Source organism: Anolis carolinensis, unplaced genomic scaffold (assembly GCF_035594765.1).
Source record: "Anolis carolinensis isolate JA03-04 unplaced genomic scaffold, rAnoCar3.1.pri scaffold_19, whole genome shotgun sequence".
In the NCBI taxonomy this organism is placed as follows: domain Eukaryota; kingdom Metazoa; phylum Chordata; class Lepidosauria; order Squamata; family Dactyloidae; genus Anolis; species Anolis carolinensis.
Genome location: NW_026943829.1, coordinates 472,142 through 477,141, shown reverse-complemented (window position 1 = coordinate 477,141; position 5,000 = coordinate 472,142). Strand labels below are relative to the sequence as shown.

Below are 5,000 nucleotides of genomic sequence, written 5' to 3'. Positions count from 1 at the left end.
TGCTAAATTGCTAAATATAAGGCCTCCCCTGAAAGTAAGACCTAGCAAAGTTTTTGTTTGGAAGCATGCCCGGCGCCCGTCAAACAAAACACCGTAGCATGCAGGGTTGGTAAATGTACATAATAATAATAATAATAATAATGTATCACACAGTCCTAGACACTTGGGAAGTGTTCGACTTGTGATTTTGCAATACGAAATCCAGCATATCTATCTTGTTTGCTGTGTCATAATAAAATAATAATAATAATAATAATAATAATAATAATAATAATAATAATAAATACATCACACAGTCCTAGACACTTGGGAAGTGTTTGACTTGTGATTTTGTGATACGAAATCCAGCATATCTATCTTGTTTGCTGCGTCATACAATAAAATAAAATAATAATAATAATTATTATTTTATTTTTATACCCCGCCTCCATCTCCCCAGAGGGACTTGGGGCGGCTTACATACCAGTTGTATATGTAAATAATGGTAGTAACAAGAAATTCTTGACAGGGGTCACAGTTTGTCTGGTTTAGTTATGTTGGTTTGTGATGACAACTTCTGTACAGTATAGAATAAATGTTCATTTTTTTTTGTTCAACAATGGATATGAATTCTTCTTCATAGAAAAATAAGACATCCCCTGAAAATAAGACCTAGCGCATCTTTGGGAGTAAAAAATAATATAAGACACTGTCTTATTTTCGGGGAAACACGGTAAAATAGTCATACTTTAGTAAAATCCAGGATTGGCTCCTAAAAGGAACTGGGCCAAAAAAAAAATACTCACAAGACCACACTAGTATAAAGCAGGTTAAAACTCACAAGTCAAAATTCAATGGGTAATTGTGGCAGAGGACATAGCAAATTCCTGAGATGTCTCTTTGGGTCCGCCAATGCAAACCTGTATGGTTAGGACCATAAATGAGGCAATTTAATGTCAGAACTCATGATCTATCTTAGGCTCTTACCTTAAACCATTCTGCGTAAGGCATGAAAACGGCAGGACCCTCCAGGCCAGCCTGGCGCGCGATCAGGAACGCCGTCATCATGCTTTCCAAGTCATAGTCCTCAAAGCCTTTCTTCAGCAGATGGCTCAGGAAGTCTGGGAAAAAGACTTCCCCATAACACACACGTCTCCCACCTTTTTCCCAAAGTGAAAACAAAACAGTATGTGGGCTCAAAATGCCAAAGTCCGATCCAACCACGGACTCGGTATCTACCTTTAATCAGTGGTGCGGCTCCCGACTGGCAGACCAGCAGCGTGGAAACGCAGGAGAGGACGTGATGCCAGTTGACTTCGCTCGTCTCCAGGACGTGCTGCAAATGGCGGACCAACTCCTCCGGCTTGAAGGGCACAAACAACTACAAGGGGAGACAAAGCCAGAAACGCCTTTCACCATCCAAGCAAGGAAGATGGAAAACCATCTCAAGAGTCAGCAGATAGTTTGCTCCTGAGTGAGCAGTGTTATGTTTGGTTGGAGGCCAAAGTGGTTGAGGGGTGTCGCACCTCAGAATAGTTCACCTTGCTATTGACAGTCTTTTGTAGTTTTATTGAGCAAAAGCAGTATACTGTATATACTCGAGTATAAGCCTAGTTTTTCAGCCCTTTTTTTAAGACTGAAAAAGACCCCTCGGCTTATACTCAGGTGAGAGTCCTGGATGGCTTATATTTGGGTCAGCTTATACTCAAGAATATATGGTATATTTATTATTTTTCTCTATTATTATTGGTATTATTACATTTATTATTTTTCTCTATTATTGTTGCTACTACAGTAGAGTCTCATCCAACATAAACGGGCCAGCAGAATGTTGGATAAGTGAATAAGTTGGATAATAAGGAGAGATTAAGAAAAAGCATATTAAACATCAAAATAGTTTATGATTTTACTAATTAAGCACCAAAACATCATGTTATACAACAAATTTGACAGAAAAAGTAGTTCATTACACATTAATGCTATGTAGTAATTACTGTATTTACGAATTTAGCACCAAAATATCATGATATATTGAAAACATTGACTACAAAAATGTGTTGGATAATCCAGAACGTTGGATAAGTGAGTGTTGGATAAGTGAGATTCTACTGTATTGCATTTATTTTTCCTTTGCTTTTCCATTTTCTCTTTTTTGTTGTTGTTTTGTTTTGGGTTTTGTTGTTTTTTCACTCAGTGCACTTTGCCCAATCCATTGTATGATTTTATTAACCACCATCATCATCATCATCATCATCATCATCATTTAATTACTTATTAATCGCCCTCCATCCAAGATGCTCTAGGCGATTTACAAGATAAAATTGTAAAGGATAAAAATACATACATACAAATATTGATAAAATTAACATAGATTAAAAGCTCTAGTAAAGAGCTAGGTCTTGAGTGCTAGGGTATTGCTGTGTTTTATCATGTGTTTTATAATGACTGTGATTTTATTTTATGCCTTTTAATTTTATTTTTGTGTTTTTTGTATTTGATACTCTGTATGCTGGTTTTATATCTGTGAGCCGCCCCGAGTCCCTCTGGGGAGATGGTGGCGGGGTATAAAAATAAAATTATATTATTATTATTATTATTATTATTGACACAACGACGTTGTATGACACAGCAAACAAGATAGATATGCTGGGTTTCGTTTCACAAAATCACAAGTCGAACACTTCCCAAGTGTCTAGGACTGTGTGATGTATTTTCGGATGATGCGTGCAGATCCCAGCAGGGTGGCTTTTTGCAGTTGGCAGATCGTAATTTTGTCAATGTCTATTGTTTCCAAATGCCGGCTGAGATCTTTTGGCACGGCACCCAGTGTGCCCATCACCACCGGGACCACCTGCACTGGTTTCTGCCAGAGTCTTTGAAGTTCAATCTTGAGGTCCTGATAGCGGCTGAGTTTTTCCTGTTGTTTTTCGTCAATGCGACTGTCACCTGGGATGGCAACATCAATGATCCAAACCTTGTTCTTTTCCACAACTGTGATGTCTGGTGTGTTGTGTTCCAGAACTTTGTCAGTCTGGATTCGGAAGTCCCACAGTATCTTTGCGTGCTCATTTTCCAATACTTTTGCAGGTTTGTGATCCCACCAGTTCTTTGCTGCTGGCAGGTGGTACTTGAGGCATAAGTTCCAATGAATCATGATGACTGAGGGCTGTGCTGGCGGTAGTGTAACTACCGGCAGGTCCAACCAAGCCAGAGAGGCCTCAGCTGAGGAGCACAACCAAGAGCACCTAACCCATTAGCATTATGGAGAATCAAACCCAAACGAAGTCTATACTGGCTCGGTCGTCACCCAGGATAAAAAGGACCGCGGTGGATGCTGCTGATTCTGGACATCCATCGACAAGTGGGCTACGGAATCATCAAAACCCAAATGAACAGTCACAGAAGCGGCAGAAATACACAATGCCAGAAAACCGCACAATTATTATTATTATTATTATTATTATTATTATTATTATTTTACTCTATTATTATTATTATTACATTTATTATTTCACTCTGATCTTATTATAATTATTATTATTACTATTATTGCATTTATTATTTTACTCTATTATTACATGTATTATTTTCCTGTATTTATTATTATTATTACTATTATTTCAGGTATTATTTTACTCTATTATTATTAAAAGGATACATAAGCACATTTACACTGAAGAAGATGAGAATAATGATTTGATCAGAGTTGGACAGTCTTATCTTAAATTTGAACTTTATGTAAATATTCAAAAACATTTAACCTACTGATGCCTCAATTAATGTAATTTTATTGGTATCTATTTTTATTTCTGAAATTTACCACCCTCGGCTTATACTGGAGTCAATGTTTTCCCAGTTTTTTTGTGGTAAAAACTGGTTAATAATAATAATAATAATAATAATAATAATAATAATAATAATAATAATACATTTATTTGTATCTCGCCACCATCTCCCCCAGAGGGGACTCGGGGCGGCTCACAGAAATATCAAATACAAAACAATAACAATATTCAATACATCAATAAACAATAACATGCACCCATTGTAATATTTGCACATTAACCAAAAAGAATAAAAACACACTTATTAAAAACATAGAATTTAAAAACAGTGAGGTTGCAATAGTAGATTAGCAAAGTGCACATCATAGGTTGTAAACTCAAAACATAGATCTATATATATAAAAGAGTGATGGCATCACGGCGATCCACAAAACAACAAAACTTTTTTGTGGCTTATATTCGGGTCGGCTTATACTCGAGTATATATGGTAGTTTTTAAAAGGAGCAGGACGACTGTGAAATGCTTGCAGTCAAACCCCAATTAAGGAAGACTTACTTTGCGGTAGAGCAAGGCGAGCACCGCATTTGTCCGAGCAAAGCTCCACTCTCTCTGGAGAGGAATGGCATCGGAAACTGATGGAAAGAAAAAGAAAACTCAATTCACACAATGTAAGGCCAGGGCTGCTAATCAATTTTTTAAATTGTGTCAGAAGCGACTTGAGAACATATTGCAAGTCGCTTCTGGTGTGAGAGATTTGGCCATGTACAAAGACGTTGTCCAAGCGATGTCAGAATGTGTTACCATCCTGCTGGGAGTCTTCACGCATGTTCCCACAAGCTAGAGCTGACAGATGGGAGCTCATCCCATCTCACGGATTCGAACCGGCAACCTTCAGGTCAGCAACCCAACCTTTAGGTCAGCAGTCCATCTGGCACAAGGGTTTAACCCACTGCACCACCACGGCTCCTTTATCTGCAACTGATAAATAAAAATAACCAACAGTTCCAATAGAATTGGAATAAGGCAGTCAATGATTTCTAAAGGCGTCTGTAACTTCAAGGCCTTTTATGCACAGGACATTCAATGAAGGCGACGTCAAGAGGACATGGACTCTCTCGCTGGCTGCTTAACAGCTAGCATCCTATTTATTTATTTATGAAACTTATACCTCACCTTTATTTATTTATTTAGTTATTTATTTGCATCATTTTTACCCTGCCTTTCTCCCAGGGGGG

The 5,000-nt window shown here is 37.7% G+C and overlaps 1 protein-coding gene and 1 long non-coding RNA gene across 6 annotated transcripts in view; both read right to left on the bottom strand.

Moving 5' to 3' along the window:
• Positions 1-4,399, bottom strand: part of LOC134294753 (uncharacterized) — a 4,618-nt gene extending 219 nt beyond the window's left edge. The window contains exons 1-3 of the long non-coding RNA XR_010001449.1: positions 4,321-4,399; positions 1,219-1,360; positions 1-1,100 (exon numbers count right to left, since the gene is read on the bottom strand). The exon at positions 1-1,100 is cut by the window's left edge and continues 219 nt beyond it. This is a non-coding gene — a long non-coding RNA (uncharacterized LOC134294753). The remainder of the gene's footprint in view (positions 1,101-1,218; positions 1,361-4,320) is intronic.
• Positions 1-5,000, bottom strand: part of LOC134294703 (transforming acidic coiled-coil-containing protein 3-like) — a 755,386-nt gene that overhangs the window by 697,434 nt on the left and 52,952 nt on the right. The window lies entirely within an intron of this gene.